This window comes from Pleurodeles waltl, chromosome 12 (genome assembly GCF_031143425.1).
Source record: "Pleurodeles waltl isolate 20211129_DDA chromosome 12, aPleWal1.hap1.20221129, whole genome shotgun sequence".
NCBI lineage: Eukaryota > Metazoa > Chordata > Amphibia > Caudata > Salamandridae > Pleurodeles > Pleurodeles waltl.
Genome location: NC_090451.1, coordinates 652,673,989 through 652,685,406, shown reverse-complemented (window position 1 = coordinate 652,685,406; position 11,418 = coordinate 652,673,989). Strand labels below are relative to the sequence as shown.

The following is an 11,418-nucleotide window of genomic DNA, read 5'->3' as shown; positions in this document are numbered from 1 at the left end:
GGGAGGAGCCCTTTTGGACAAATCAGAGTCCAGCTTTGCAACTTTTATCATCCATTCACCTACCTTAGAGAGGCTTTGGGTTTATACTAGTGATTTAATGTTTGTTTTGATTGTTTTATCACTGTACGTTGAATGATGTAATTCCAACTAAAGTTGGTGTGCAATCACTATTGTTATTTAATGATATAATCAAATGTGCTCATGAGTTCTCGCCCCTGAGAGTTTTCTAAACTTGACAGAGCTGTAAGCTGGTTACATATGGGCTCTAGGTCATTTAATCACTCAAGCTTCTTCCAGTTTCACCACATTCCAACACTTTGAACCTGGTGAGAGGCGATTTTGAAAAATAAAAATAAGTAGGGGAATTACACCCACCCCCCGATTTACAATGAAGAGGGGGGACTTTAAGCGGGTGACATCTAAAATAAAACCATTTGGGGCTTTAAAAAAAATCTGGAGTCTCATGCATCAATCGGGTCTGTTAGCATGTATGCTTACTGTTTATTATCAACCTGGGAGTGACAGCAGTTTTTTGTTTTATCTCATCTAAAGGGCTTACTTCTAGATAGGATGACCAAATTTTGAGAAGCAAAGACCAGGCCAGAAATAGAAGTGGGACTAACGGCTGACAATGACCAGGGTATAAATCTGGCCCATACCCTTGTAAACGTGTGCCTACATATAAAAGGCACACGTTTACATGGGTATATTTACATAACATTACCTATGGCAGGACCTCTACCTTGAACACCCGGCCCTCCTACCACTCTGTCTCCCCTCTGCTGAGGGCGAGCAGCTGACCTCCTCCTGGTCTGCCATGAAACAAAAAAGATAAATTACATCAGCTATTTCAGTCTATGGGGGAGCCGAGCATTCCTTTCAATTCTCCTTTCCCTGATGAGTTGACATTTGTCCCAAAGACCGGGAAACCTATTCAAAATTAAGGAAAGTGTCGGGACAGTTCTCTGAAAGCTGGGACGTCTGATTGCCCTATTCTAAAGGGCAAACGGGCGAGTAACCGCATTATACACGGGACCGAAAAGGCCAATGCGCCATTTCAGCACCTGGGCAGCGGCCGCGCAGAGGTAAACTGACGTCACCTTCCTGACGTCGTTCTCGGGGGTGGGGCGACCGTGCGCACGTTGGACGAAACGGTACGTCCTCTGACGTCACGACTGACCTCCTCGAGACGGCTTGACCGCACAAAATGACAGGCTGGCATTGTCATAACTATATTTCTTATCGCTGTGGTGTGACGGAATCGGATGCGGCGTAGTACTGCCACATTCTGTGTTTTTTTATTTATTGTTTACCGACTTTCGTCGCAGCCTGATTCCGAAAAAACAGATGAGCCGAGTGCCCAAGGCTGTAGGCGGGTCAGATATAGTTTGGAAATTGTTAGAAGGTAAGGCGGGATGTCGTACATAAACGTAACGCATTCCGACTTGTAAAACGGTTATTGAGGCATCATCGGGAGCTCTATTAAACACAGAGGAAGGACTGTTGTTGACGATGCAATATATTCCACAGCGTTCCATATAATTGAAGGATTTTTTTTTTTTAATCAATGTACCTTTCAAAATTGAAACAATGAGTTCAATAAGGAATACTAATTGAACTACCAGTTTTATCCAAAGAAATCAAATAATATGTTAGCTGAGTGATGTACATTTTTCTTCATTAAACTATGATTGCAATAAAAGTTAAAACAGAGCTGTAGTAGCGATACAACATTGTTTACGGTCTAAGAAGCAACTTATTTTCCTTTTCCCTATCTTGTCAAATATTATCTGTCAATGCTCCCTTCCGAAATGGCCGCTCGATTTCGTTACTTTCTTTACGGAGTTGCTCCTTGTGTCCTCTTTCTGTTTCTTTGATATGAATTTCACCAATGACCAGGTGGGAAAACGGAGAGGGGCGTTACCGGGCTTCGAGAGAATTCGGCAAGGAATTCAAGGGTCCGAGCAACAATACAGGTGAGAAAACACCAGAGGGAGGTCTTGACAGGCGGCTGCCCGGGGTGTAGGCGATATTGACAGGTAAGAGTCGGTACAAGAAGGGCTGCAAAACGGAACAAGAGGGGCAGGAAGGCATGGGTACTGGAACGGTTATTGGACCCTGCTCCAGGGAAGAATACAAGGGAGGGAAGAAGACTATAGAGGGATGCAGATAGAGGGATGCAAGCAAAGGGTGTGGTAGTGAAGGGTATGGGTAGAGAATGACGGAGAGAGAGGGGAATACCAGGGTTGTTAATGCAGGGAAGGGACAGGCAGGTATAAGGGGCTGATCAAAGCAGGAAAATGTGTTCGGGTCACTACAGAGGTCCAAAAGAATTAAGGGAACGCCTAAGGATTGCAGGACATTAACAGTGCGGCCCTGGGTGGAAACGGGAATGAGAAATTCACTTGGAGATAGAGATGCAGGGAAATAAGTAGTTGCTCAAATGAGAGCCTTTTGGCAGTGGTATATGTTGCCTAATGTTTTTACTTAATTTTTGTACATCACATTTGGAGAACTCTAAGTCCATGGATTTCATTTTAAGTGATCACTGCATTTGGCGGGAAGCCATGAAATGCAACTTGCAATATTTGTTTGCCACCTTAATTGCCTATTTGAAGAGCAACGGAGGCAGTCTATTTTCACATATGTGCTGCACTACTATTTTGTTCGCGGACAACTCATAGCTTTCGATATATTTCTATACAAATGAATGATTGGCAACGGTATACTCTTTATTCTTTAGAAGAGCACATGTTAAAAAACACGGAGAAAAGGATCTTATTTTCATTTTCTTTAAATGTGTCCAGTTTGGAAGGAGTTAAAAGGTTGTAGTGACAGGTTCAAAAGGTGTATCTTAGAACATGTCTGGCAATGTTTGCGGCATAATATATAGGCTTTATAGAGCTGAAATGATAAAGGTTTAAGTAAGGGGGGCAGAACTCGTGGAGTTTCGCGTGTGGAATGCGGGCACACTGCGCTGCTCACGCTGATTTTTAGTGCCAGGACCTTGATTGGCGCTGTAAAATCAGCACAAATGGCTCCACGCGGCGTGCCAATGGGCACAGCCTCTTTATGCCTCTTGAGTAGATTTTCTGCTCGAGCAGCAGCTTCTCACCACGAACGGTCGCAACTGCCCATTTTGAGAAATCTTGCCGAAAATCTTGCTAGTGGATGCAACTTAACATTGGCGAGCTGCATGCTTGAAAAAACTCTGACCCGCAGCAGTTGGAGTTTTGTCGAAACTCTGTTCTCCAAACGGAATGCAAAGTGGGCAAAACGCCACAAACTCCGCTGGCAGAGCAGAATTTTTTGCCCACCCCTACTTTTAAGGTTTTAATAATGTTAATGTTTCTAACATCATCCTGTTGTGTATTGGCACATATGCTGAACCTGGTAGCATGTGACTGTTTCACAAGAGATGTCACTTTGAATGTGAGGAGGGCTGTTGATGCAGCCCTTGTCTGTTTGGTTGTGACTCTTCTGGTACCAAACAGGATCATTCACAGTACTTAAGGAGTTGTCTTGTCTAATTCATCAGAAGCAAGGATGCTTACGTTACACCGGAGAGCATTTTGTTGATAAATCAGTGATATTAAACTGTTAAATTGAATAGAAGTATTAAGCCTTTGCTAACCTAAACATTGTAGTTGGCATTGCAGTCCTTCTGAATATGCTATGTCCAGAATAGTAACTGATTTAGACTGAGTGGACTGTTAATCTTTTTATCTTAACAAGGTCTGTGGGGAAGTGGGAGATGTGTCGTATTGGCTAAAGAAGAGAATTGTGTGAATCTGGACAAATGTTAGCTGTGTATTACATGCAAGAACACTGAGTGGGCAATCTCCTTTTAACATCATGTTTTTAGTCACATTTTAAGTCTCCACTATAATTTTTTCTTTTTTTAAATTGACAAATAAAAGAATCATGTTATGCTTTTACCAGTCATGCACTGGAATATGATATTTTCCTTCCCTCTCCGTATTTCCGCTTTCTTATTCTCTCTTACATGCCTTGTAGTCTTTCACTTCACTCAGCATCCTCCCCAGCTCTTTTTCTCACTCTCTTCCCAATCTCAACTGATTAGGTTATGTCACTTTCATTTGTATAGCCTTAGTATGTTTTTTAGAAGAACAAGGATGACTTTCTAAATGGCTCCAGACCCGCAAGGCCCAACAATGCTAAGAGATGGAGACATTGTCTCCTTTGTTAAATTAAAGAAATCAGTATTCTCGATGATCAGCACGTCAGATGAATAAGCTATAATAAATGCAGAAATGCTGACAAATGAATCTCAAATTGTGTTGGTAACAAGCACATTTTTTTGTCAAACGAGGACCAGAAAAGTTTCTCTAAACGGTTGTATTTATCGTGATTCAGTTATCTGCTGTCAAAATACACGACGCCATTGATTTGCCCTACACTCAAGGCAACACTGCGAGTGCCTCCTACCACCCATCTAAATAGCAAGCTATAGATTCCTTATGAAACCTCTGGAACAAAATCAACTCTTTCAACATTTAGTGCGTTTCCCCCAGTTCCTTTGAGGCATATGTCTTCTTGCATCTATTCTTGATCACGCAGTTTTGACTATTGAATCACTGTTAATCTTCGCACACCAGTCGTCCGTTTGATTGGAAAAGCTCTTGAAACAAATTTCATTTAAATGACCGTAGTACATAATCCACACCTTTCGGACTGTTGGATCTTCACATCAAAACTTTGTGTGCAAAGGGTCCCATCTCCTAGGGAAGTAGGTGTGGAGAGGGTAAATCCATTGATGGAGAGAACTTGGTGGTAACATACTGTTCTAGCTGGTTGCAGGCTGTCTGTAATCATTCCTGTCTGTTGCCCTGCACAGTGCTTGTATTTAAGGTTTATTTTTGTACATATATATGTCTAGGACGGAAAGAAAAGGCATTGTGGACCAAGAACTCTAAACCTTTATCTTCACTGTGATCTTTCTTAAAATGCTTAATTTTCACTAGTCGCAGAAAGCCAGATTTAAGAATGTGTAGGAAAACAATGAATGATGATGACAGAGAGAAACTTTGGGTCCGTACAGTAAACATAACAAGCAAAATTCTTTCCTGAATTAGAATGTGGTTTAGAAGTACTCCAGAGAGCATGTACTAGCTAGCTAGATTTAATTTACTTCAACCACTTATACATCTGTATAGCCTGCCGCCAACTACTATGAAAGCTTTTTATGATGTGCAATTTTTGCATTTTTGGGTGATAAATACTTTGTGTGAGTTAATGATATCTATGATGAATACAGTCATAACCAGCGAATTAATGAAGCTACAGCTGAAGTTTTTATATATTTTAATGATTAGGAGTATGCTTAATAATGCAATGTAGTTATTTTTTGTGAGAAACACAATTTGAGAAACATTTTTGTGATAAACACCATTTTATTAAAATGGATGTACTTTCATCGCTGTCCACAGTTGCGAAGCAGTGTATTATGACGTAGTTAGTAATTTTCCTGAGCATGTATTGTGAATGAAGCTTTCCATCGTGTTCCCGATGTAACATTCTGAAGGACACTTCCGCGGGAAGGTCCGCTGGAAGACTGTAAACACACTAATGTATGAGCCTTTGCTTTGAATGTTTCTTCTTTTATTTTACATCTCCAGACTGCTGTTGCTGAGAAAGCTAATGGAAGAACTTTTCTTCCTTAGGAATCTGTTAGTGCTATTGAGAATTAGAATTATTATCTTGCTTTTGATTTGTCCCCTGTGAGCTAACGATGGTCCTGTCAAGCCAAATCTGTAGTTTTGCTAATTGTTTATGCTAAAATGTGCATTTAAACCCCCCCACCCATGTATTGTATGTTTGGGGGTGACCTCTCAGTTACCTCTTGAGACACTGTCGTATTTACTTGAGACTTTTCCTTCTCAATTAGGATGCTGTCGGTTCTCTTCATGACCCTGACACTTATATTTTATCCTTTTAACCTGTTTAATTGGGTTTAAGAGACATCTGATTTTGTACTTTGTGTTTGAGCCTTCGTGGCATTTATTACAGTTCACTGTATCATTTATATTGTGATTTTTATTTTTTGTAATAAAACATTTAGCATTATTTTGTTACAGAACTAGATTATTGAATTGTCCGAGTATTATTTTGATTTTACTCTGCTAAATTGTTGGTTTAATTCTGTGTAGGTTGGTGACACCCCACGCAAAATCATGGGTGTTGGAGCCGAATTGTCGAAGGAAAAATTTTGAGGTGTTTCAATATTGGGGTTCAGTGAATTATTGGGGTTCGAGTTCCCACACTACTATCCAAATGAGCCTTCAATTCTCTGTGGTTTAAGCACGCAGTGATAAAGAATGCAGATTTGTTACGTTTTGTTTCAGGTTTAGGTTTAGGAAGACCAAAGTAGATATGTTAAAAGGAGCGCTGAAGGAGGGTAGGGGTGATATTTGTACACGGTCAAGTTAATAAAGCATGATGTGATGCCCGACGGGGCCCTGAATAATCTGTGTGACCTCGTAAGTTTTCTTTCTCACTGCAGCTCAAGATTATTATTATTTTTTTTTGTTTTATGAAAGCCAAGCAGTTGGCAGGCAAGCGACATAGCAGCTTGGTGTCGGGATTGTTTTCTTGTTGCCAGTTCTCACAGTGTCTGGTTAATTAAATCTCCTGGAAATGTTTAACCTTAGATTGCGATTTGGCCTCTTTGATGTTTACTGAATTTTGACTAGATGTATGAAAAATAGGAACAGCAATTACCTAATTACCTAGTTTTTATTTATTTTTTATCTATTTATTTAAGGGCGCACAATTAGGAAATTGCTATTCCTAATGTAATTAAACTCTTGAGTTTCGTTAGCTATGAATAATATTAAGGTAGATTGCAATTTTTGACCCATTACTTTTCTGTACGATCACAGGGATGGTGGCCTGCTGGGGTCATCAGATCACCATGTCTGTGATTGCTTTTCAATAAATATATATCTATATCAACATAACATTCCTTAGATTTTTTCAGGAACCACCGCACTCCGAGATCTCGTATTTAAAAAATTCATTTATTTAGGCTCCATTCAATTCGCCCGCGGGCGGTTTTTGTGCTGATGACGAATTGAATGGAGCCTAAATAAATGAATTTTTGAAATATGAGATCTCGGAGTGAGGTGGTCCATGAAGAAATCTAAGGAATGTTATGTTGATTTATTACGGGGTTTCCTACCGTTCACCTGCACCGCTGCTGAAGAAAGTGCGCTGAAACACACCAAACGGGGACAGTCGTTGTGGAGATATATATATTTTTTTACGTAGCACGATTTTCTTAATTGAAAATGGAATGCACTTAAATAGAATTAAATGAAACTTTGAAATTTCAATTTTAAAGACTGGACAGTGGTCTGTGGGACCACTACCTGCTCTTACTAAATATTTTCTAACCATTCTCAAAGGGGAAGGGGTCTCTTGGGGGAGGAGGTGGCGGTGTTGGAACACTTTCCTATTTCCAAATGGGTTACCACCAACTTTCAATTGGTGGTAAATTGCAAATGTCTAGCGACCATATTTCTGTCAGAAAACATTTGTACATACCTTTCCAATTCAGTATTAGGAAGGGATGCCCTAAAATAAAACAGCCTTGCCAAATACCAAACCACAAAACTCAAATTGCAATTCGGTAACAAGTTACAGGCTCAGTTTTGGCTTCCTACGTCCCAAAAGGCATTTTTGCAGCCGCAAATGGCTCAGTTCTGGGAATGGGCCGTTTCCAGTCTCGGAAATACTTCGTACATCTAGCCCTTTATCCTTTGATAAAAAAGAATTGTGGGGTAAGCCACCGATTCTGTTGTGGTTATGCTAGAGAATCGATTGACCACGTCATATGTTTCCGCCCTTGTGTTTTTAAAAAAACAAAAAGTTTTTTTTGGGGGGGGGGGGTCGGGGGGGGGGGGTTGAAAGTCGGAGGAAGTATTTATTACTTTCTCCATCTTTGTGCGTGTGCCATAACAGTTAAACTTTGTTTTACTGGGTGTGTTATACACCTTTAAATGTGTTTTTGATTTTATGTTAGCCACTGAAAGAAAATGTTTGTTGTTCGCTTGTTGACAAGAACTGTAATGTTAAAGCTATTATGTCTTACACAGTGTATGTCACTGTGTTTCAACTACTGTCAAGCTAAACAGGGTCCTGGCTTAATCTTGTGTTACATGGTTTTAATTAACTACATCAGTAAAGCAATTTGAACAGTTATTCAGTACAAGGCGCAGCACCTTAATTTCGATCCATTGTCACATAGAAAGCCATTGCAAGGACCTCAGTGCCTTGGACACTTTGCCAAATTTCAGAAGAGCAAAAATGAGTGAAATCGCTTGTAAGCTCTTGAGTTTACTCTAATTGAGCTCGAGGTGGCCTAGATGTAAATACGACATTGCTATAATTTAGGCGAGCCACAATTTAATCATCAAATGGGCCACGCCTCTTTCTGGGTATAAAAGGTAGGAGCCTCTTCTCTTTTTTTTTTTTTTTTTTTTTTTTTTTTACATTGTAATGGTAGAAAGCAGGTGGATCTGAATATCAGAACCCAGCTATTTTGCTGTAGTGGCAGGTACTGGAGGACCTCTAAAGGTGTCAGGCCAGAGTCTTTCAGACCATACTGAGGGTTCATTCCCAGTCAGCAGGATTTCTGGTCTATTACTGTTTTTATTTGAGGACTTCTTGGCCGACCAGGTCTGAACAGATAACGGTCAGGCATCAGGGTAATAGGATTTGAAGAGCAATAGTCAAACCACAATAACAACTGGTCCACCTATCTGACCCTTCTTAGAGGTATCATGGCATGATCAACTGTATCAAAGGCTTCTGAGTGATCTAACTGCACTAGCCTGGAGACAAATGTGTAGATTTTGGCTTATCAGAGCTGCCCACTAGAAATGCTTCTGCTCCTGTCCCAGAATCCTTCCTGAGACTTACCCATTACACCCAAGTTATTAAAAGTGCTGGCCAGTCACTTAGAGTGATGTTTCTGCAAGATGTTTGAAAATGCTGGGTTGAGATGTTTTGTTTTTAGCATTTCTTTTGATGTCGTTATTGGTTTTGATATTCATAACTGTAGATAGGTAGTGGCACAGTTCACCCCTGCCATTGAAATGAGGTGCAAGGTGTAGAAAAGTTGCCTGTATCATTCAATCTGAAATGGGCCATTTTTTTTACCGCGCTGACCCAATCTGCCCACCTGTCTTTGAATGAAAGGAGACCAGAGGCATGGCCATTCGTAGCACCAGTGTACGTAGTGATCTCCCCGTGATTGTAATTACAGACCTTCAGAAATGAATCTCTTCCTTTCTTTAGTAATTGAGAAGATGGTGTGTTATTACTTTACAGATTCATATCCAGATCGCGAGAAACGAGAGCAGAGTAACTGTCATAATACTTGACTTTATGCCAGTGAACTTCTTGTATCTTCTCACAGAGACAATGCTGCATTCTATTTTCCAGCAGTATTTAACCCATTGACCCCGATTCCTAAGCAGTCTGGAAGCTGTGCAAGGCCAGAGGTCTGTGCTGTTGCTGCTAACTTCACTGTTGACATCCAGGCACTGGGAGGTCTGACGCTTGTCCCAACAGAAAATAATTACTCACACTTGCTATGCAGAGGCAGACTGTGCAGCTAAGTAGTGTCTCTTTCAGCATTTGTTAGTGACGTGTAATCTTGGAGCATCAGTCAAGACTTCACTTGTTGAGACAAGTGCAAAATCTTCAGAAACTGTGGTCATTCCAGCTGTGGATTCTGAATACCTGCTGCAATCCATTGATATATAGAACAGATGCTAGGTTTGTCAACTTGAACTTCTTCTATTTATTATTATTATTATTTTTTATTTGCAATTTATCATGACAAACATCTCTGAATGGCTCTTTAAGACCCACTTAGCCCGGATACAGTAGAATGTAGGCACAACATCCTCCTGCTCTTTATTTTAGATATGTATGCTAGCTTCCTGTAGACGGAGGAATCGAGTTAGTTGAGGCTGTGTTTGACGCGCAGCAATAAAACAGGTTTTCCTATCCAACCTGGAAGTGAAAGCATCGCAGCTCAGCAAGAATAGGCGTTCTTGTATTGCTACATAAATTAATTTCTTACATCTCCACGTATATGTGCCTTGCTCTGAAATATAAGACCGATCGCAGAGTGCTTCCAAATGGAACACACTAAAGTGGCATTCAATAGTAAATACTTGTAGAATATTTGCTAGAGGTGCTATTTTTTTCTGAGCTCAGAGTTAAACCATTCGCTAAGCTTATTAGAAAACTTTGCACAGTTTTTCACTTTCACACCTGCATGAATATTTGCATTTGTTAGCATTTATCATGTGGATCCATACTTAATATCAACAAAATGATACTCTCTAGGAGATACTTTGCAGAAAAGGTTGGTGTTCTTCTGCAATGTGGCAATATGAGTGGAAATCCTCTACGAAATGTAAACTTAAAAATTCTGAATACAATTTTGAGCTTGGCTGCATTTGACCAATGTGACAATCTTCACCATGTGCTGAAAAATATGTTGCCACTCGTAGAAAAACGTGGCATGGGAAAATGCGATGGTAAATCAAGAAAGAAATGCAAGGTTTGCGAAGGGTGAATGTCAGGAACTTGACAAAACATTGTCAGTGTGTTAAAAAATGAAATAAATAACTTTGAACGCACCTAACCATGGTATCTGCCACAGAAGATGAAGCCCTGGAGCAACCTGGTTGGAATTCTGACAGTGAACTACATCTTCCACACATATTGCAGCAATTGCTGTTAAATACGAGTACTTGATAAATGAATCCTCTGCTTTTATTTCCCCACGTATAAGTGACCATGCTGCACATGACATCATATCCAGTATCTGTTGCACAATTCAATGTCAGTACCAGAGGCTCCGATTATGCTTCTCAATCTTTACAACTCAAAAAACAGCAGCCAATAAAAAAAAAAACAGTAAACACAGAAAACACTAAGTGAGGCTTTGAACCCCGCCTTTGATAACTACCAATAGCAGTCCAGCATAGTCTATAAACTGGGGAGGCACCATCTGACCTCCTCTTTCTTTGCTGCTCTGCAGTCAGATAAGTGCCGCCCCATTTCACAGTATTTTTACTGTAATATCGATTTTTTGTGTACCCTCACCTTGGTATTTGGTAGTGTTAACGCACTCCCCTGTCGCACACCAGGGTGCGTGTTGCGCCCGCAGTATTCACTTTTAAAATTTATGCTGAGATTTTCCTGTCGGGGAGCGTCCTTTCTGCCGACAGGAAAATCAAATTTGTCAGCGCTGCTTCGGCGGCGGTTCCGCGCCTTCTAGAGGTGCTTCTGAGCATTTTGTTTGTCCGCGACTGCTGAGTCAGACACGTTCACGAAGCACACAATGAAATGCGCGTGGTAGCCCAATTGGGCTAC

The 11,418-nt window shown here is 40.6% G+C and overlaps 1 protein-coding gene across 3 annotated transcripts in view; it reads left to right on the top strand.

Annotated features, from left to right (window-relative positions):
* Positions 1 to 1,168: 1,168 nt before the first annotated feature.
* Positions 1,169 to 11,418, top strand: part of LOC138268550 (dnaJ homolog subfamily A member 1-like) — a 53,797-nt gene continuing 43,547 nt past the window's right edge. Inside the window, exon 1 of one of the 3 annotated variants that reach the window (XM_069218294.1) lies at positions 1,169 to 1,405. The gene's annotated coding sequence lies outside the window, so the exon portion shown is untranslated. Of the gene's footprint in view, positions 1,406 to 1,882; positions 2,040 to 11,418 lie in introns of those variants that run through there. The other 2 variants (XM_069218292.1, XM_069218291.1) reach the window with 2 other exon arrangements.